Raw genomic sequence first — 22,547 nt, 5'->3', positions numbered from 1 at the left:
TCCATGCTGCTCTCACTGCTGCATGCAGCTGGCTGGCATGGTTTGGTTAGGAACTCCCCTTCAGCAGGTAGCCACGTACCCTTTTACCCACCTGTAATGGGACATGAGACGCTTTGCTGCTGCAAACAACACATCCCAAAGAAGGGACTGACTACTGCATTTGGGGGATGGGTAGTTGCTTTCCATGGTTTTGGCTGCTTTTGCTTGGCGGGAGAACTTGCCCCTTCATAAGTTTCACTGTTTAATTCAGATCCAAAATGGTTCCATAATGAGGAGAAATTCAACTAGATCAAAATACAAGGAAACATAACTGTTCATTAAGGTCTGTTAATTAGTTGCAATTTGCAGGCTTTAAAACAAGAGTAAATATACTGGGTATTAGTTTAGCATTTAGCTGTCTTAGCTACAGAAAAACAACCTGAAAATAATCTTCTATTAAGTCTGAAGAGACGTGTCTACCATATTTCATCCTCATATTTACACAGGCTAGAAAAAAAAATCCTGAACCAAGATTCCGTATCTCGTCACTCTGCGTGTTTTCCACTGATCCTGTGTAATTGGCAAACTCCATTGTTAGGAGACTTCAGTAAATACTAAAGCATCTTTCCGGTGCCATAAGTATTCAGTCCCTTCTACTCTCCATTGAGCATGATGAATATTTATGTTCTGCCAGTGTTCTCTCAAAGACTCCGAACTGTTCTGTGGGAGCTACATCCATCAGACCTTTTCCTTTCTTTTTCCTGTTTCGAGCCTTAAATGCTTTCAGTGATTATGGAAATGTCTCAGCAGTTCCTTCTGGTATTGCCAGACCCTCAGTCCTGGCCTAGTGCTGAGGGAGTCCTTTCTTGAGGAAGCATGTCCTCCTAGAGATGAACCCGAGGCCCTGGCTCTACTTGTTAAGCGTAGTGTGGGTTCTGGAGGACTAGTAGTGACAACAGCAAAGAACTTCTCTTTGCACGATAGGGAAAGTAGTGCAGTCCTGTGTTAAGGAATTATTTCCCCCTCTGTTACAGGGAGATCCGAGTAGGTAGCAATCAGAAATAGAATAGCCTATCCACACTCTGTCTTTCTTACAGCACAACTTTTATTTGCTATGCGCAGTAGTTGTCAACAGTGGGCCATATTGCAGCAGTAGATTTTAAGCCCAAGTCCCGGTTGAACTGAATGGAGAGTTCTGTTCAAAAACCGACAGTATTATAAACCCCAGTGATATCTGGGATATAATGTGTTTTCACTGCATAAATAGCCAGAAATAGCTGTAACTTTGTGATGTCTTTTGACAAACAGACTCTTTAATAGCGAACATTGTGGTTTCTTATGGCAGGTGTGACTCCATTGATATTGAAATTGGCTATGTACCTGCATTGGGTATTTTCAAACCAAACAGTGCAAGAATAGACTTCTCAGACTCCTTTATGTTGAGGGGACATTTTCTTATTAGGGATGAAACCATAACTAATATCAACAAACCAATATTCCCATAAAGCTAGCAAAACTGACGCTTTTCATTACTAACCCAAATTGTAAAGAAAAGTTATAACTCAACTATCTGTTATAGTTTGTAAAGTCACTGTGGTAAACCTAAGGCTAATGTAAAATACATGTCTTAGCACTAATTAACCCAAAATCTTTTTAATTCTCCTCTGCTAATGAAAAAAAATGTCGAGTACATGATTTCATAAAGAAAATATTCACAAGAGTCAATTAAATCTTTAAAGAACCTCAGTCTTGTGCTTGGGAATATAAGATTTAGAATAGTCATGTTAAATACTGAACATGCACTAGGATACTCCCAAAGCTGCTAGCTACAGACAATTCCAATTTTATTTAAATTCCTATTTTCACTTAGATATCATTGTCCTTTCCGAGTGATACAAGGTTTCACTATTGATTTTTTTTTTTTTTTAAGGGAATGTCAAGAGTGTCTGTAAATCTACAATCGATTTAATGTCAAAGACCAAATACCACATTACCTCTCAGGAAATCTAATTAATTGAAATAGATGCCATTTTAACATATTTATATCAAATGTTGTTAACCACTGGGTGTAACAAATCTTTTATCTATATTTCCTACACTAATGGAAATAGTTAGTTTAGTAATTCATGGACAGTATTGTCTCTCATATGGGCCTAGGATTTCTGATGGGTTTGAGTTTCCTGGTTGGGACCAATGAAATGTGGATTATATTGGGACACTAAGTATTGACAGGTTTCAGAGTAGCAGCCGTGTTAGTCTGTATTCGCAAAAAGAAAAGGAGTACTTGTGGCACCTTAGAGACTAACCCATTTATTTGAGCATAAGCTTTCGTGAGCTACAGCTACAGCTCACTTCATTGGATGCATTCAGTGGATTCATGCTCAAATAAATGGGTTAGTCTCTAAGGTGCCACAAGTCCTCCTTTTCTTTTTAAGTATCTACAGTAACTCTCTTTCCATGTTAACTTTGCAGTAGTCTTTGCTAGCCCATTTATTAAATGATATTTGCCTACAGTAAACACTTTCCCCACTTAGCAGTAAAAGCAGCAAGATAGTAATAATTAGTGAGTAGATTTGAGAGGACCAATTTTGGAGGAAAATAGTCACAAAAAGGAGAGGAGAAAAACTGTATGGAAGAATAACTGGGTCAACAGTGGCTAACTCACCGTATATCCTCCTCATTCCAAAAGATGTTGCTGGGAATTGGTTTCAAGATCTGGAATAGTTAGAGTGAAAATACTGAAAATATTTTCTTTCATGTGATGTGCATTGGGCTATTCAAAGAAAGTAACCTGAAGAAGAAGATCTCCTTAGAGAGCTGCACAAGCACACTGGAAACTACACCCTGATGTTCTCTTTCCTGCCAAAGGTTAAAGAACAGTTTGAGTCACAGCTTACTCCACAGCAGCCCCGTTCCATTTAACTTACGGCGTAAGAGCCGCTTAACATGAGTACTGATATTGGATTCTGCTACTGAGGAGGTAGTCACTTGCTGAGTTTTAGCAAGGAACCAAGTCTTGGATCCTGCAAGGTGAAGGAGAGTTTTTTCATTGGTTTCAAAGGGATTAGAATTTGATCCCAAATGTATGGCAGGGAAATGCTTCCATTTAGTTTTGTTACTTCATTTTAAAGCATTACATTTTTCTAACTTTTTTTTCAGATAGAGCTTAGACAAGGCAAAACTGTGGTCATAGTCCTTAGTCAGGCAAACTCTTATTGACTTGAATGGAAGGTTGCCTTCATGAGGATTGACTACAAACTAAGGATGGAGCCCAGGAATTGGCCGAATAACAGTAAATACTTTGCCCTTAAGTAGTGCTCATCCATTTCAAAGTACTGCACGTGCACTAAACAATCAAAGCATACAACATCTGTGTTAGGCAGGGTGGTGTTAATATCGCCCTCTTAATGATGGGGAAACTGAGAGGTTAAGGGTGAAATCCAGAGCCCATTCAAATCAATGGCAAAACTCCCATTGACATCAGTAAAAAGAAAAGGAGTACTTGTGGCACCTTAGAGACTAACCAATTTATTTGAGCATAAGCTTTCGTGAGCTACAGCTCACTTCATCGGATGCATACTGTGGAAAGTGTAGAAGATCTTTTTATACACATAAAGCATGAAAAAATACCTCCTCCCACCCCACTCTCCTGCTGGTAATAGCTTATCTAAAGTGATCACTCTCCTTACAATGTGTATGATAATCAAGTTGGGCCATTTCCAGCACAAATCCAGGTTTTCTCACCCCCCCCCCCCCCCCACACACACAAACCCACTCTCCTGCTGGTAATAGCTCATCTAAAGTGACCACTCTCCTTACAATGTGTATGATAATCAAGGTGGGCCATTTCCAGCACAAATCCAGGGTTTAACAAGAACGTCTGAGGAGGTGGGGGGGGGGGTAGGAAAAAACAAGGGGAAATAGGTTACCTTGCATAATGACTTAGTGACTCCCAGCCTAAGTTAATTGTATCCAATTTGCAAATGAATTCCAATTCAACAGTTTCTCGCTGGAGTCTGCATTTGAAGTTTTTTTGTTGTAATATAGCAACTTTCATGTCTGTAATCGCGTGACCAGAGAGATTGAAGTATTCTCCGACTGGTTTATGAATGTTATAATTCTTGACATCTGATTTGTGTCCATTTATTCTTTTACGTAGAGACTGTCCAGTTTGACCAAAGTACCTGGCAGAGGGGCAAAAACAGAGGTTGCATCCGATGAAGTGAGCTGTAGCTCACGAAAGCTTATGCTCAAATAAATTGGTTAGTCTCTAAGGTGCCACAAGTCCTCCTTTTCTTTTTGCGAATACAGACTAACACGGCTGTTACTCTGAAATTGACATCAGTGTCACTACAATTTTACCCTATGTGTTTTTCTACAGGCTATGCAGGAAGTGAGGGACAGAGTTGGGATTACATCTTGTGTCCCCAACTCCGAGTCTACTTCTCTCTTCTAGACCAACCTCTGTTTTTTGTTAAGCCTGTATTCACTAGGGTGTAGAACGAATGTACGCCCTATATTTAGGTACTACAGTGATAGACACGTTCGAAATGCAGAGAAAGTTAGATTAGAGGAGTTTCACTGAAGTCTGTGGAACTACTTTGAGGAACCACTAAAGGATGCATTTTTTTTAAATTGTGCAGTGGGTACGCTCCATCTTTCATAACATTTAGCTTTATTTTTATCAAATTAAATGTCTTTGAAACGCAGCATATACTCAACGTCCTGAAGTAATTCTTGCACAACCTGAGGCCGGCCTTTTAATTTATGCTAAATGAGTATCCAGCGCAACTCCCTCTTTTGTACTTTGGAGCACAGTGGAATAGAATAGAATTTTTATGGCTGATGTTAAGTTTACTTCAGATGTTTTGTGCTTTCATTATAATACATCCTTCAAATTCTCTGTTTTTCAGTGGAAAACAAAAGGATAAGTTCATAGCCCATTAGTGTAAGCCCTTGTGTGTGGTACTCTTGCTAAGGTCAATAGGAACAGCACGTACACAGCACCTCTGTAACATTGAGGCTAAGAGCTTCAAGTTGGGCCGCTAAAATCAGTGGCCACTTAGGGAAGTTTTAACCTAAGTAACTGGCTCATGCCCTCAGCAGACATCGCTGGCAGAAGAGGCTGTCTCTTTATCTGACAGTCCTCTTCCAGTTCTAATCAGTAACAAGATAATTACAATGCGAAACATATTATAAATCATAAGATTATTGTGCAGCTTGGTCACTATAAACAATGGGATTTAAAAAAAATGGAGGCAGAAATATGATTTCTGAACTGAATGTGTCCTGGGAACACATTTACATTGTAGTCTGCCTCTCTGTGCACTTCCCAAAATGGCATAGCTGACCTAGTACATTCTCTTTTTATTTATTATTATTTTTAGGCTTTATGATCAAATTTTCTGCTTTGCTAAAAACTAATACAATCATGAGTGGAATCTTTAATTATATTGGAAGATGTAAGGTAATGGACATTGATGCAGTTTGCACTGTTTAAACACTAGAACAAAATACATTTTAAAAAGATTTAGAAATGTCTTCTTCGAGCTGTTGTGTCTGCAATGCATGCAAGAATCCCATAGACAGCTAATGGTGTTCTCTGCACATTTCTCATGGGACATTTTGAAATTGTATACCTTAGGCATAATGATGTGGAGATACAATAGCATGCTGTCACCATCAATAATATTTATTTTTCATTCTGAGTTGATCAGACATACAGACCATTTAATGATTTTGTTGAAGAGTCCAGACCAGTGGAAACTATGCATATTGCTGAGTTAACTCATTTGGAGGATGGCTGCATACATCAATATTTGTTCCCCAGCATGCAGCATAGAAGTAACATTAGTATTGGTTGCAAAAGCACATTTCTTTCCTGTCCTGACCAAAGAAAGTTAACATGTAGCAAGGAGAGTGAAAAATGAAAAAGAGAAAACACCGAAATTGCAATGTAGTCACTTTGGAAATCCATGAGATCAATCTACAAAAGTGTCGGTGCTCTCTAATGTCAGTACGATTTAGCCCAGTGCCCCTGAAATTCTCAACTGTAATTGACACTAATCACATATAAACCTACTGGTGAGAACTGAGCTGTTCTACTGTAAGCTTCGTTGCTGCTGAACTTGGTTAACAAGTCACTCGTGACTTCAACAGATGTTTGTACTTTTTGGCCAGTGGGAACCTTCCGAGCCAGCTTTCCTCTTTCCAGTAGCACATAATAAACGAAAAATAATTGGAGCAGATCTTTGCTGTTTAAGAAATGGGAAATGCCTTTCTATCGATTTGACCAGCTCACATGCGCTGCATCTTTAAAAAACAAAATCCCCCCTCCCCCCCAAAAAACCTCTCTCCTTCTACATTTCAAGTGCTGTAAGACATTATCAGACCCATCAATGGTGAGCACCAGCATTCCTTTTGATGTCTCCATATTGAAACAGTGTTGCTTTAAAAATAGTACATATGGAATTTCAAATGGAATCTAGAGCTCATTTCCATATCACTGTTTTCTTTACTCTTTTTTTTCCTTCAGAAAACAGTCTAGGAGTCATTATATTTTCCAGCAAGCTGTCTTGTACGCCCTGAAGGGAATATTATAAGATTAAATGCAGAGTAGCATTCTTCTAGCAAGGTGAATGTTTCTCATTACACAGATCCCTGGTTGATCTCCTAAATATAATTCCCTGTAATAATGTGAAACTTCTGAATTATTTATTGTTTCATATTAGATCAGGAATATAATTTCTGAAAATAAATTTGTCATCAGCAAATCAGCTTATGAAGGTTATCTATAATCATGGAATGAAAGAGCAGATGCTGTTCTCTGAGAAACTATGGTAGCTACTTTTTGACTTTTAGGAGGAAGCATTAAATATGGATTTAAAATTTGATGAGCCACAGTTCTGTTAACGTGGGGTTTTTCTGTTGTAACATTCTTTATCCTTTAGCATTTTGCTCATTTGAATGAAAACTTTACCTTCTTTGAATTCCATAGTAAAGATTGATTGCTTGTGTCGCTCTCCAGCTGACGTTGTTGACGAGGATTACATTAGCCACACTCAGCTACATGTCTGAGGAGGCAGGGCAGTGTATTAGCATTTGGCATGGTGCTCTGAATAGACGTGTTTACCAAATGTTTCATGGAGACCCCACGCACATCTTACAAACCAGTGATGTTCTGATGAAATTTGGACTAGTAGCTCTCCCCAAAATGGTCCCGTTGATGATGCATATGACGTTCCCTGGGCAACATACTCCACCACACACATGAAAACACAATAGATCAGTTCCTTGGTCTTCCCCCAAGTCCATCAGACATTCCATTACCTTGCAACCCACCAAGCTTCTCTCTCTCCAACACTTCCATAAAGTTTCTCTAACTGGCTTCTCTTCATGGGAGCAGTGGTGGTAGGCAGTTGTCCTGTGGTCTTCGGTTGTGCACTGGTCAGTCAGGTGAGGTGGTGTGGTAGGCCTCCGTGGCCAGCTGGGGCTTGAGTCTCCTTTGGTGGCGGGTCTTTGCCTCACTAGTGTGAGGGTTGAAGCAGATCTCATTAGGCTGTGGGGTGTGAAGCTAAACCTCTCTCAACTTTCAGTTGGTGCTTGGTACCTTCTACGAGCATCCTAGGGCCAACCCTGCAGGCTGGAGCTGGTAGCTACTTGGTGCAGAGTGCTCCCGTTAAGTGTAGCAGCATCTTAGTCCCATCTCCTCTGTGTCTGCTCTTGTGCTGCTGGAGTAGATGGCAGGTCTGAGGGAAGGTTGCAGAGAATGTGGTGCATTCCCCATCCGCAACTAGAAGCACTGTGGGGGGCTGATGATGGGTTTCTCCTTGGAGCTGCTGCCATGCTCATGGCAATGGTGGATGCACTCAGAGAGAGCTGTGCATTTAAATAAGCAGAGCTAGCCTTAGCATCTTTTGTTGGCATGTGAACCATCCCCAATCCCGCATTTATTGCCACCTCCCTTTCTTCCAGATGTGACCAGTTTTTGTCCAGTTATCTCCCACCTATGCACCGGGCTGGTCCAAGGATTTTGAGGAGGGGTGAGCAGCTGATTCTGTGAAGCATGCCCATTTAACATCAACGGTAAAGGAGTGGGAGAGAACTTTAGGTCCCCACAGCCGCCTGCTGCAGAAGTAAAGCCCACCCCTTTCAGGATTTGCAGTTGGTTTGCAATCAGCTGACATTTTCAAGGCATTCTTCATAAGAGGCTGACTGTGTTAACAAGCGTCATGCACAAACAACCCCAGTCTAGCACAGCACTGTTATAAATGGGTCTGACTAAGACCAAACTTTGGGGGTCAGATTGTGTGGAGTGCTGAGCACCTCCCACAAACTCCGGTGAGCATCCTTGGCGAGGTTTGAGAGGGACGGATCCCTGCCAGAAGTTGCTTGGAATGCGATCCAGGAAGCCTAAACTCCAGATTTAGATGCCTGCGTCTCTGTGCACAGCACCACTGCGATCCACAAAACTCCTACTTGACTGCTGCCTAACCCTGTCGGTGCTTAATCTCACTCAACACCTAACTTTCCAGTGTAAAAGGTCCCTAGGTACGGAAGTTTTAAACCCTTGATGTGCACACCACTGCCTCCCTTTAGGCATCCTGCACCTGAGCCCCAGAGTTGTTCACCAACCAGGAGAAGATAGGTGTCCGTCTGCATAAGCCATGTACAGGGCTCAATCTGATAAGCATCCCCTGAGCACATCTCCTGGATCAGGATCTGGGGGGAGAAGGAGGAGGTGGAGATGGTGCCCATCTTACAGCTTTTTAGCCCAGTGTGCTCACCTGGGATGTGGGAAATCCAGGTTCAGTTCTCCCCCTCTCTGACAGAGGGAGAGGGAGCATTTGAACAAGGGTCTCCCACCTCTCAGGAGAGCGCTCTAGCCACTGAGCTATGGGATATTCTGACATGGGACTCGTGCAGTCTGTCCTGTTGGAGATCTTCCATTGTGGGTAAAGAATGAAAGAGTGATTGGAGCAGGGGGACTGGAACTGGGGTCTCCCACCTCCCAGGTGGTGGCCTAAGCAGCACTGCTCCACTCTGGAGAAATATTTAAACAGTTACAGTGAGCATGAGAATAACCATCACCATCTCTCCACCTCCACCCCCATCTTGTGTGGAGCATGGTAGGTGCCCAACTCATTCTCTCAAGAATCAGCTTATGCATCTACAGCATGATTGTGTGATTCCAGGTGGCAGGTTCCCATTCATGGATAACAAAGCACATCTAGGCACCTCCTTTCAGCCCCAACCTAGATGCCTGTCTCCAAGAGAGGAGAGGAGCTTAACACACCCTCCTCTCATCAGCAGCTCCCATTGGCTAGCTTAGGCAGCTGCTCGCCTCACATGCTGGCTTTTGTGAATGGTGTTCTTAGGCACCTGTCTCTCCCCATTTGTTATATAGGGAGCCCAGGTGCCTAGGTCAGCTTTGTGGATTGCAGTGGTGTTCCTCTGGTTTTCTAGGTGCTTAAAAGTTAGGCATTGTGATACTCAGTGTTGCAATGCCTAGGTCCTTTCGTGGATCCCCTGGGCACCTTAAAGGATTGGCCCCTTTGTAATTTTACATCTGATCAGATATTCAGAGAAGAGTAAATTACTAGACACATAGAAATATATTTTTGCCAGACTCGAAGGCTCAGAAGGTAGAGTGCTAGACCTATATCTGTGACAGAGGTTTAAGTCACAGCTGAAGTTTCAATTAGCGTGAGTTTGTGGTTTCCTGCTGTGTCTCTAATGGATAATAGTTCACATTAAAAAAAACGAAACATAATTTAGCGCATTTTGGTACAGATGGCTGTCTATGCTGAAGAGATGGCCACCTGGTGACTATATTATCCTTCACCCCTGAAGAATAGTTCTCTAGGTCAGGTCTGGGATCACTGGCAGGGGTATGTGGAGAAGCTTGTTCTGTGACTCTGCAAGCCACCTGGCTTGTCTAATTAAGGACTACCATTTTCTGCTCTGATGGTCCCTTAACCTTGGTATAAACAAAATTCACAGGAAATTTAGTATGATTACAAACATCTCTAACTAATGATTCTTTTAAGGTCTGGAAAGATAACTCTGGTGATTTTTAGCTCAGTTTGTTCTGTTTGGTAATTAAAAATATAGAAGTTGAGAAGACAGAAATGTTTTGTTCTCCTGAGTAGAAGTGTAATTCCGGAAATTAATCTTGCTGAGCTGGGGCAAACAACTGCATGAGGCATATGGAAAGCCCTGTTCTCAGATGCCATCAGCTGCCTTGCAAGTTTGCAAAAGGTGCTTCTTCATGTTCATGCAAGAATTTTATTACAGAAAGTTTTAATTACGAGCAATTAAGAAGTTAGCAAGGAATCGATAAATGAATCTTCTGCTTCTAATTTCTCAGTCTGGTGAAGCCTTGACCATAATTTCAATTGGAATACCTTACATAGTGCATGTAAAAGACCTTAATTTTTTTTTATTAAAGTACAAAATTATATTTTCAACAACAAACTGGGAAATGATTCATTATATGGATAATCAGAGAAACAAAGATGTGCTGGCTCAGATGTATTGCGATCCCTTTTGTGAAATTCATTAAATGGAGTCCCTGACTTCTCGAATCCCTATCACTGTTCTCTGTTTTAGGAGGATTAAACTTTGAGATAGATTATAGTTCACTCAACCATAGTGGATTAGTTGCAGTTTTTACCTTGTAATTAAACAGCTGCTGTAACTAAACACAATTTTGAATTATTTAATAGTCCACAGTACTTTAGTCAACCCACACTGCTTGGATTTTTTAATTATATGAAGCTATACGTTTTTTATGATGAAGGCTTTCCTAAAATCAATCGACAGGCACTAATAACGTCTTTTCTTGAAGTCTAAAGCTTCAAATAATTAAAACTGAATTAAAAGCCAAGACTATCTAAGAAAAGATCTACACTGTCTAAAATTTGCTTTGTGGCTTTTGAGAACTTTTTTTTTTTAAAAAGTACTCCATTACTGTAGCATGTTGTCCAATTCTCCTTATATCCAATCAACATACCACTATAAACATTGCAGTGAACAATTCAAAATGCAGTAATTGCGCGAGATTAATGAGCATCAACTCTTATCAAAGCATCGTGACACTGAGGATTTAATTTAAGTGTTGAGATGAATATACATTTAGGAGTTTCCTCTTGTAAGATCCAGTACAGTGAATGCAAGAAATGTTTCGTTATCACTTCTAATCACAAGTAAATCAATCAGTCAAGTATCTGTTATCAACATGAATTAGTTTGTGTGACTGAGATAATTCCTTTACAGACGGCTTAGATTTTTAGATAGGCCAATGCTATCATTTTTAAGTAAGCAGGGCTGAATAATTCAGTAAATACAAGGAGAGTATAAATCCTGAAAAGATAGATATTTCAAAGTAATAGTACCAAGAAAGTCTCATTTTGCATTCTTATGGGAAGGAATATGCTAAATATTGTGCTTCTATCATTAATTTGAAAAATGCTAAAACACAAATCCGCTTAAAAGTAGAGGTGCTTTATTGCTTACAGTCTTAGGTGAATATACAGGGTATAATCAGTAATCCCGTAAAGGAAAAGTTTGACGTGTTGTTGAAGTTCGGATACACATTTGCAAACACACATTATTATCTCTGAATATAAATTCCCTGTTTGTGATCACAGTGGTACTGAATCAGTGTTTAGTGAATATAACAGCAAATGCATTGAGGACACCTTGGTTGTAGGTGGCCAGACAACTGCTTCAATTATATTAGGTGGGTAAATGGAGAGGTCTCCCTTAATACATGAAATTAGCAGTGAAATAAGGATCATGAGTAGGAATTACTCTCATTGGTTGGGTTTCAGAGTAGCAGCCGTGTTAGTCTGTATCCGCAAAAAGAAAAGGAGGACTTGTGGCACCTTAGAGACTAACAAATTTATTTGAGCATAAGCTTTCGTGAGCTACAGCTCACTTCATCGGATGCATTCAGTGGAAAATATAGTGGGGAGATTTATATACACAGAGAACATGAAACAATGGGTGTTCCCATACACACGGTAACGGGAGTGATCAGGTAAGGTGAGCTATTACCAGCAGGAGAGCGGGGGATAATCAAGGTGGGTCATTTCCAGCAGTTGACAAGAACGACTGAGGGGGAACCCCCCCACCCGCTGTTCCTCAGACGTTCTTGTCAACTGCTGGAAATGGCCCACCTTGATTATCACTACAAAAGGTTTTCTTCCCCCGCTCTCCTGCTGGTAATAGCTCACCTTACCTGATCACTCTCCTTACAGTGTGTATGGTTTGGCAACATCCACCTTTTCATATTTTCTGTATGTATATATATCCTGTTACTATATGTGCCATTCTATGCCTCTGATGAAGAGGGCTGTAGCCCACGAAAGCTTATGCTCTAATAATTTTGTTAGTCTCTAAAGTCTTCAAGCAACAGACCACCCAAAAACCTTCTGGTCAAATTCCTCAGAAAGCTCTCTCCTGACTCCTAATAGCCTGCTAATCGCTCTCTTCACCCCGAGGACTTCCTTCCCCTGTGCCTTTTCTACCTCTTGGGTAAGGGGCAAAGGAGCCTACGGGGCTCTTCTCAGGCCATCCCAATCCACCAGTCAGGTTCAGCTCCTCCTAATCAGAGCTACCAAGAGCAACTACGTGTAGCTGCAGCGACCAGAGTGCTGCATCCGTTGCTGTTTCTGAGCATTCTGTCACAGTATGAAAACAGAGTGAGGAGGAAAGGAAAAATCCAGGTTTTGCCTTCATTACTTCATTTTAAAATATTTTTCATAGTTTATTAAAATTTTAAATATTTCCCCTTACTGCTTGTCCTGATTACCTAGTTAGTGTATTTGCATACTCATTCTACTAAGAAGATATCATGAAGTAATTTTTAAAATGCTTTATTATTACCTTAAAACTATTTGGAAAAACATGTAAAAATTCTCCCACCAACCTGGCAGACCATTTTTAAACTTCTCTCTCTCTCTCTCGCCAACAGATTACAAAAATACACATGATTGATTGATAATATGAACTGACTGCTTGCAAACCTATTTTTAAGAAATACATCTATTATAGAAGCTCAAAATACTAAATGAAAAATCCTAACTTCTGTTTTCTCTTTTTTAATGTTTGCCATCTTATACCAAATAGCAACTGGAAATTCCTAACTGCTGTGTGATTTATTGCTATTTATTGTGATTTATTGCTGTGTGATTTATTTTTTTTTCCGTCTTCATCTTCGTCGTCTTAGTCAACAAAACACACACACAAATATCTTTGTTTTTCAGGTTGAAATGTTTGCTAAGTTTCAGCTCACAGCAAATGTTCTCAGTCAGATTATAAATCTGCCAGTAGGTGCTTACAATGGAATGACTGTGGAATCTAACTATGATTCTGGTCCTGGAAAACCTTACTCAAAGAGTTGTACTAGTTGAGTTCAACTGGAGTTTTCAGAACTACTTGCATAAGTAAGGGCTATTCAAGGACCAAGCTACTTGGGTGTGTCACGGTGTCATCATCCAGTGTAGACTTATCATAAATATACTTATCACTGCATATGTTTTCATAAATATGTGCACTTCCTACTTTCTTACTCTGTTGAGAATTAAAAAACCAGGGACCTTAGTGTCCCCATCACATTAAAATTTGATGTCACTCTTCTGCTTTTATTTCCTCTGTCTTTGGGCCCCAGTTCATATATGTCTCTTTGAGCACGTGAGTTGTCCCACTGAAGCTTTGTTACCTAGATAAATCAATGTTATGGTGCTTTTACTTTTTTCATTCATACTGTGATAGTTTTAGTAAAAAATATAATTGGCTTATACTTTGGGGAAATGAGAAGCACTGATTTTCTTGGAAATGTCTTTGGGCATCTAGCGCGGGACTCTTCCTTTATTTACAGAAAGAAGGAGGGTGATGGATTAGGCTACAGGTACCCTATAGGCATTTAGTTGGTTGATTAATGCATATCTAACAAATGAAGTTTCATGCAAAACTTCTTTATGTCAACATGGAAGTTAGTTTTGTGAAAATTTGTTTTTATTAACAACTCTTAAATGCAATAAAATGAATATACATGAAAAAATGAAGGAAATTAATAAGATCATTTTCATTGGAGGTTTGCTATTAGCTGGGGTGGGAGAGGCTGGAGGATTGGGCAGCCTATAGGATTTTGGGGCAAATCCTAGCAGGCTTGTAAATATTATAGGACATACATGAAAAATATTTCAAAAGATTAGAAATCAAAACCCCTGAACCCAACATTACAGCCCAACACTGTAGACACTCAACACCCTCTTTAGAAGAGAATGAATCTGAACATCTGGAAACTTGGGAAAGTTCAGATTGGGATCTGGATTTCCAAGTACCCAAGCACCGGGATTTTTGGTTGTGGATTGGCCTGTTCTAGAAAGATGTAGTTCAGATCTTGGATTCTAGTTTGGGCTTGTTTTTCAGAATGCACAGACCAGGACAATTGGCTTCATCCTTCTTTCTCTTACCCTTGTCCTTCCCTCACAAACTGGCTTTCAGAGAATATTATCAGGAACTAAGAAGAACAGAATTGAGAATTTCAGTTTTTTAAGAAAGGAAAAGGGAAGAGAGGGGCTTTCAACCCAATGTATATGAACTTTTTTTGCCCACCCCAAAAGGGTAATTGTTGAGGAGCACGGTAAAATTTGCATATTGCTCAAGGATTTCGCCAATCTTTTTGTGCCCTTTGGGTGGTGGCCAGGCAGCAGCATCCTCTGACCTGGAACCGAGATTTCAGAGAGGAGCCATGTCAGGCAGTGGCTGAGTGGCGCGAAGCTTATTTTTGTAACCTTTCCTTTGCAAGTTTTCCTGCCTTCGATTTTATTATTATTTATTATTTGTTTATTATTAAACAGGATATGATGTTGTGTACACTTATGTTGAAACCTTGTTTATAAAGGCAAGTATTTCTTAGGCACCATGGGCCACATCCTGAACCTCTCTTCTCCAGGAATAAGGGCCAGGGTGCCTCCTGTGAGTGAGGACCCTGCCCCAGCCGGATTGATCATGAACCTGATTGAGCCAGCGCGGAAGGGGACATGGTTCAAATATTATTCCAACCCAGAGACTGTACTTCACAGTAGTCTAGAGACTACTACTTCACTGCATAGCTGTGGTCATGGAAGTGGGTTTGAAGGTGAACTGCTCCCACCCCTGATTTTAAGAGAAGTGCATCATGTTTATTCTTAGTGCTTAAACCCAACTTTGACCAAATCCCCAGTTGGGGGAAATGGGCACAGGTTCACTGATGTCAAGGGAGCAATGCTGATTTATACCAGCTGAGGATGTGGCCTTTTACCTTTGCATGATCTGTCCGAAAAAGCTCTTTGCCTGGCAGGGTATTTTTAAAAGACTGTAGACATATGTTAATAGGCAAAAAAAAAAAAAAATCTAAAACATGTATCCACTTGGAAATCTCTTCAGAATGAACACCTGTCTGGCACGAAGCTATTGTGGGACACTAGCAGCCTGTATATTTTTTGGAGGGGTTGAATGTTGATTCCAGTGTGAATTTGGTTTACAGCAGCAGATGTGGATATTTTGGCTTTGGAATGTCAGGGTTTACCTGAATGTAGTGATTATTTTTAAATAGCACAATTTTTAGCATGGACTATTTGAGCTGGTATTTCAGGATGAAAATTCCCATTGAATATGCATTCAGTGGATATTCTGTTCCCCTTTACATTCTGTATATTAGTGTACCTTCCAGCAAAACAAACAGAATGAGAACAATGGTCTTTCTCCCCTCTGTAACGAGGGTAGAGTAGAATGTGGTATTGTTCCAGTTGCACCAGATTTTCAGAGTAACGTTAGGATTAACCGAATATATTACCCCACCCCGTAATTCTCTTTTGAAAGAGAATACAAAGAGAAGAAAAACAAGAAAGAAAGAAATATGACTAAATATTGTTGGCACTTGAAAAAAAAACAGTAATTTTTTCAACCCCTGCAGTCATTCTTGGATTTTTAATACTGTTCTGCTTATTGGACCTTTGCATTGCATTCATGTTATTTACTAAATAATTTTCAGGCCATTGTAGTCAAACTGAGAATGATGGCTTCCCAGAGTTCCATTTTTCCAGCCTTCAGTATGTGAGTAGTAGCATCTGGCTGGGGTGCTGTCGCCGTTTGAATCATTTGAGTGTAGGTTGACTCACTCTAGCATGCTTTCCTTTTTGGTGCTAGGAATGCTTGGAAAAAGGTAAAACTAAGAAGGCATTTATACTTTTCTGTCTCCCTTTAGTTTCCATATCTAAAAAGTAAAACTCTTACAATTATTCTTAAGGTATCATTAAGAGGGCTGCACAAATAACTTTAATTCAAATTTAAAAAAAATCTCGTAAATCTCAAACTGTACACAGAGTGCATTTCACAGGCAGTATTTGTGTTAATTTTTTTGTTCTATTATTTTGACAGCAGGGCTCATTTTAGGCTCTCCCCTGCACTAGCCCAGAATGCTCATGTATTTGCTACATGAATCTTTTTTTCATTCAGCATAGTAACTGAAAGAATCATTTTTGTTGTTGAAGCAGAGAGCAATAAGGTATAGGCATCATAACTCATGACTGCCTGCCCAGAAGTTCTTTTATGTTATTACGAACACATCTCCCATTTGACTGGAGCTGGGGGAATGATGGATTTTTTTGGTTTTCCAGCGGTTCTGGAAAATCAACAAAAAGGTTTTGTTTCAGGTAAAACAAAAAAAATCTAAATTTTGGGCAAATCAAAAAATCAGAAAAATTTTGACTTGGATTGAAGAAAATGTTTCATTTGACATGACATGAAATTTTTTATTTTGATTTTGAGCATTTAACCAAAGTAAAGGAAGACTAGATTCAGAAAATGGGGAAGGGAGAGAGAAGGAGTTACTTACAACTTTTAGCCAAGTGGTTAGGGTGATCACCTGGGATATGAGACACTCAGGTTCAATTGCCCCCTCAGCCTGATGGGGAGAGGGGATTTGAACTTGGTTCTCTTGCTGCCCTAGCCTTTGGGCTATAGAAGGGGTCGGCAACCTTAGGCACCACCCCTGTGGCCCGTGCCACTTCCCACAGCTCCCATTGGCCGGAAACAGCAATCCGCAGCCACTAGGAGCTGCGGGCGGGTCGAGCCTGCGGATGGTCAATGTAAACAAAATGTATCACGGCCCGCCAGCGGATTGCCCCGATGGGCCGCGTGCCAAAGGTGGCCAGCCCTGAGCTATAGGATGATCTGGTGTGGGTTTTCTCCATCTCTCTTGCTGAAGGGGTTCCACTGTGTATAAATAATTATATACAGTGGTGTTAGCTCTGCCAGTCCCTGGATATTAGATAAACAAAGTGAGTGAGGTCACATCTTTCATTGGACCAGCTGCTAACACTAAGAGGGCTTGCCTCTCTCACTAATAGAAGTTGGTCCAATAAAAGATACAATCTTACCTAGTCTCTTTATAAATAATTAGACTCATTAGAGCTGGGATTGACCTTGGGTCTCTCACATGCCATGTTAGTGCCCTAAACATGGGCTGCAGAGTTATACACACACCTTTCCCTGGCCCAATGACTGTTCATTGTCATTCATAGTGACAATTCATAGTCAGGTTTCAGAGTGGTAGCCGTGTTAGTCTGTATCAGCAAAAACAATGCGGAGTCCTTGTGCACCTTAGAGACTGTGTCCAGCTGTGGACACAGTTGAGGTCAGCTGGGACTCTCAAGTTTATATTCCTAGCATTCAGGAGATTGATAGATCCTAAAGCCAGAAGAGATCATTATGATCACCTCCTGAATTAACACGGGCCATATAAGTAAATGTCTGGGGCTTAGTATTGACAATGGTGCGTTCTTCACTCCGGAATTGAGTTAAACACTCAGCATGAGTTTATTGTCCTCTAGGCTAAAAAAGGGTGCAAGACATCTGAGAACTTTTTAGTTTTGTTTTGTACTTAAAGTCACATGGTTTGTTAGAAATTGTACATGCACTCAAAGACCTACATACTGGGCACATGTTATAAACAAAGCAAGAAGTAAAATAAAACTAAGGGAAAAACTTCATGATTGGGAATAGTAACAGGAGAAGGACGTTTGTTTTACTGCCTGCATCATGGTCATTAGTGCTAACATTTATGAAGAAGGCACTCCTCACGATGCCCTATCAGAAGGCCATTTCCAATGGAGCTTGACTCTACCTGCAGCTAATTTCCCACCAATAGATTCGTATTTCTCAACTGGTACTGAACATAAAGAAGTGAGCTTTACAATGAGATGTGGACAGCGACCAGGCACGTAAGATCTTATTATAGTGGAGATTCATCCCAAGGAGACCCTTAAAGGTCATTGATAAAAATCTTAAAAATCAATCCTTTGTGCAACAGGGAACAACTGAAAGAAAATCAAAGTTTACTTAATATGCTGAGGTTGCTTACCACCAGATAAAGCTCTTGCAGCTGAATTTAAAACACGATGAAGTCTGGCAGAAGAATATTTCTGTAAACCTGCTAATAGGTATTTAATAATCCAGACGTGATGTTTTACGTTTACCATATGAACAAACAGCTGTTCTTAGTACTGGAAAAGTCAGCCTGTGAATTCTTCTTCATCATCTTTTTGATTAAAGTGAAAATCAGACACAGTCATTATAACTGGCTGCAAATGAGTGTGCTTAAAAATAGTTCCTCCTGTGGCTGAAATCTTCCCTGGCTCCTATTAATCTGCATCCATATTTCAGTCGGGAAGAATAGAGAAGTTTTTGTTTTATTCTGCGATGGGTTACGTGTACTGTAACACCATATAACTTAATGAGGAAGAGCTGACCTAGTTTACAGGATATAATTTATCTGTTAGAAATGTCTCCTTATCTAGTATTTGCCATACCATCAGATGTTTCCTCATAGGCTCTATGACTTTGATCAAAAGTCACCAAAGGAACATAAAGCTGGTTATTATTAGCACCAGAACTGTAATTCATGTTGTTGTGAATAATATGAGTAGGAAACAGAACTGTAGTACATGAATATATTGGATGTAGTGAGAAGCTTTAATGGAGAGTATAGAGATCCACTACGAGAAATAAGATTTCCCAGGTTAGCACCTTACCTGGCATTTCAGAACTCTCTCTCTCTTAATCCTGTCTGGCTGAATATAAATAATTACCTGATAGAAAAGGGCCAGTCAATCAGAAGGATATCAAACTGCAAATCAAAGTACAATCTTATATCAGCGACTTTTTTTTTTTAAGATTGTATACATTTATTCTTACGGAAGAGGAAGCTGGTCTAAAATCCCTCTGTGTTATGCCTCAAGCTTAACACTAATTAAACTTTTCTGAGAAAGAGTTAGTCAGACTTATTTTACTCATCAGTTGCCATGTTTGTGTACTGGATTCCAGCCGGGACAGAAGGAAGTAGAAATACCTAGAGACTATGAGAGAGGCTATTCCCATGATTTTGCGGCCTGGTTTGCAGACCTCACCTCATTTCTTTGAACCAACTCTCTAAATCTTTTGAAGTCAACCGAGTGCTGATTCTTATCTGCCCATAACTATAGGAATTGCTGGTGCTCTACCTAGCCCAGTACCCAGTCTCCATCCCTGTGCAGCGCTAGATGCTTCAGAGGGAGGTGCAAGAAGCCCCACAGTAGTCAGATATGGGATAATCTGCTCCACTTGAAGGTTTTGTTCTAATTCCTAATAATTAAAGATTGGTTTAACCTCTCAAGCTTGAGGGTTTGTATCTGTCACAGCAGTAGTCCTCTTCATTATTTACCGCTTCCCCAGTTTTTGTGTCATCTGCAAACGATATCAGTTATGCTTTTGTTTTCTTCCAAGTCATTAATGAAAATGTTAAATAGTGTAGGGCCAAGAACTGATCTCTGTGGGACCCCACAAGAAACACAGCTGTTTGATGATGACGATTTCCCATTTACAATTACATTTTGAGACCTTGTGGCACCTTAGAGACTAACCAATTTATTTGAGCATGAGCTTTCGTGAGCTACAGCTCACTTCATCGGATGCATATGCACAAGTACTCCTTTTCTTTTTGCGAATACAGACTAACACGGCTGTTACTCTGAAACCTGTCATTTTGAGACCTATCAGTTAGCTGGCATTTAATCCATTTACTGTGTGCCATGTTACTTTTATTTCATTCTAATTGCTTAATCCAAATGTCATGCAGTACCAAGTCAAACACCTTGCAGAAGTTGAAGTATATTAGACTCTTGGATGCAAGTTATCCAGACCTGCTGATTTTAAAATGTCTGACTTTAGTAGCTGCTGTTTAACATCCTTCTGAGAGACTAGTTGAATGGAAAGTGTGATATTTCATGACATAACTACATAATCTGTTTTTACTTCAAATACAGAACAGAAATATTTATTAAACACTTCTGCTTTTTCTGCATTATTATTTTCATCGAGAATTCTACCATTTCCATTGAGTAATGGACCACTACCACTGATAGAATTCTTTTTGTTCCTAATATATTTTTAAAGCTCCTTATTGACTTCAACTCTGCTAGCCAGAGATTCCTCCTTGTTCCCTTTGCGCCATTAATTATTTTTCTACAATTCATAGCTTCTGATTTATATTGATTACTATCAACTTCTTTCTTCCATTTCGGGCGTATGTGTAATTTTTTTATAGCTTGTAGCCTTTTATTTTATTTAAAGTCAATTTAGTAATGTGGTATTACACCACCGTGGGTTCGGCTCTACAGTGGCTTTGGTTTCAAGTTCAACAGCATGAAAGTCACCTCTGTTACTTGCTTCAGATTTAGAGTCTTTAGGAACACATACAGACCAAGGGTAGTGACCACACAGACACTCTCAAGTACAAGGTCTAGTCCGTTTTACAAGTTTTATTAAAGTTACAATTAAGTTATGATTACCTAAGCATATAAAAATTCTATAAAGACCTATGAGCAAGTTACAAATATAGTTACACTATCTAGGGGGATGTGAGTATAAGGGGCTAATGGGTGTCTAATGGATAGGTCATCAGTAGAGGGATGGTTCCTGCTGGAGTTTCCCATAGGGAGCTCAATTTTCCTAATCTGGGCATCCTCTTTTTATGATGTAATTCTGACTTACCTCATTAGCATTTATGCACAGTGTGCACTCTGCGGTTAGGGCAAGTGTTAGAAAAATGTGACTACCGGTATCTTGTAAGCAAAAAATTACTGTTGCTGTTACCCATTGGTACATCTTTTTCCTGTAATCTTGTGACATAGGGTCATTCTTTGATCACTTACTTATGTCAAGCATTTCTTAAACCTATGATCTAGTCTGGTGAAGCTAAAATCTTACAGGCCTCAGCCTGTAGGCCTTGCATTTCAGCCCTACTTACTTACATACTTAATACATAATCACCTCTTCTAAATACTGATCAATCTTATACTTCTATAACCCTACAACTTCAATCTCGTTTGCTTACAATGATTATATGTGACATAACATCAACACAAATGAACAATAAACTCAAATAATTGGCTACAAGCTGCTTTCATTTTCCCTCTAAACAAGGTCGGCTTTTTAATACTCCAGCCTTCTTTCTCAACTGTGGGGTTGTGGCTTTTTGCGCATTTAGTCAAGTGTTCTTGAACACTCCCCAATTATCATTCACATTTTTTGGATTAAATTCTTCCTCCCTCCTGATTTGACTCAAATTGTTTTCAGTTTTGTGAAACTGGTCCTTTTAAAGCACAAGTATATATATTACTGATTTGGACTTAATTCTGCTTGCACATTATCAATGTGATCAAGTCATGATAATTTTTACCTAAGATACCATTAATTTTTAGTTCTGTGATCAGTTCTTCTTACTCTGTCAAGACAAGTGTTAATATAGAATTCCCCCATTTTGGATGCAACACTTTTTGAATTAGGAAATTGCCGTCTATAACATTTAGAAATTCCAAGAATGCTTTAGTACTGGCAGCATCACTCAAATTGAAATCCCCCCGATCACTCATTTAGTTTTCCTACACTTTGTAGGTAGGCACATAAGGAGACAGTCATTCTGTTCCCTAGTATGACTGAGTGGTCTGTAACAGATACCCCATCTTGAGCTGTATCTGTTAGGACATTGATCCATAAACATTCAAGATTATTTTGTTCCGAGTTATCAATGTCTCAGAAATGGGTAATGTGATTTTTGACATAGAGAGCCACTCGCCCTCCCCTTTTGCCCAGTTGAGCCTTCCTAAATAGGTTTTAACCATGGATTTTAACATTCCAATAGTGCAAACCATCCCACAAGGTTTCAATAATACTGACTAGATTAAATTTATGCTAATAAATGAGCAGTTCCAGTTCCTCTTGTTTGTTACCCAGGCTCTTGCATTGGTATGTTGGCAATTAAAGAATTTCTTCTCTTAGTGTCCTTTGGTTCCTTGATTAATTTTCGATTTCATACTAAATGCATGCTCATATCTTCCCTCTTTTTACAATCCCCTTTTATTAGTTTAATCCCCTCCTGACTACTCTAGTCAGCCTGTGCCCGAAGAGATTGCTTCCCCTTCTGCTGAGGTAGAGGCCATCCAAACTATGCAGATCTCCTCTCCTTATAGAATTTGGAC

The 22,547-nt window shown here is 39.8% G+C and overlaps 1 protein-coding gene across 24 annotated transcripts in view; it reads left to right on the top strand.

Moving 5' to 3' along the window:
* The window catches only part of FHIT (fragile histidine triad diadenosine triphosphatase), a 1,053,300-nt gene that overhangs the window by 622,186 nt on the left and 408,567 nt on the right, over window positions 1-22,547 (top strand). The gene's annotated exons all lie outside the window — the stretch shown is intronic.

This window comes from Chelonia mydas, chromosome 7, assembly GCF_015237465.2.
Source record: "Chelonia mydas isolate rCheMyd1 chromosome 7, rCheMyd1.pri.v2, whole genome shotgun sequence".
In the NCBI taxonomy this organism is placed as follows: Eukaryota; Metazoa; Chordata; order Testudines; family Cheloniidae; genus Chelonia; species Chelonia mydas.
The sequence above is the reverse complement of the archived record's forward strand: the minus strand, read 5'-3'. Positions and strand labels throughout refer to the sequence as shown.